Consider the following 393-nt stretch of genomic DNA (forward strand, 5'->3'; position numbering starts at 1 on the left):
CCTCATCATTTCACTCTGGGCTGGGTGGTGGCCTGAGAGCTGTGTGGCATAGGCCCCCTCATCCATGCCTCTCTGGGCCCCACGGGAGTGAACATGGGGGAACTGTCACCCTCTGGCGGCCCAGGGTCGAAGCCCAGGGCCTCGTCCTTCCTGCTGTTCACTGAGTTGACAGTGGATGTGGTGGTGGCTGTCCACCCACTTCATTTCAGTTCTGTGAGCTGGGCCAAGGGAACTGTGAAGGGGATGGGCAGGATGGCGCGTGCAGGGTTTTGTAAGCAGTGATCTAGTTTCATTAAAAAAAGAAAACAATAAAGTCAGCACTCCCTGTGTCTGTATGTACCAGGAGCACCTGAGCGGGACAGTGAGGGAAGGAGTCCACAGCGGGGCGCTGGC

This window comes from Carlito syrichta, unplaced genomic scaffold, assembly GCF_000164805.1.
Source record: "Carlito syrichta isolate Samal-C Ts95f unplaced genomic scaffold, Tarsius_syrichta-2.0.1 Scaffold120490, whole genome shotgun sequence".
In the NCBI taxonomy this organism is placed as follows: Eukaryota; Metazoa; Chordata; class Mammalia; order Primates; family Tarsiidae; genus Carlito; species Carlito syrichta.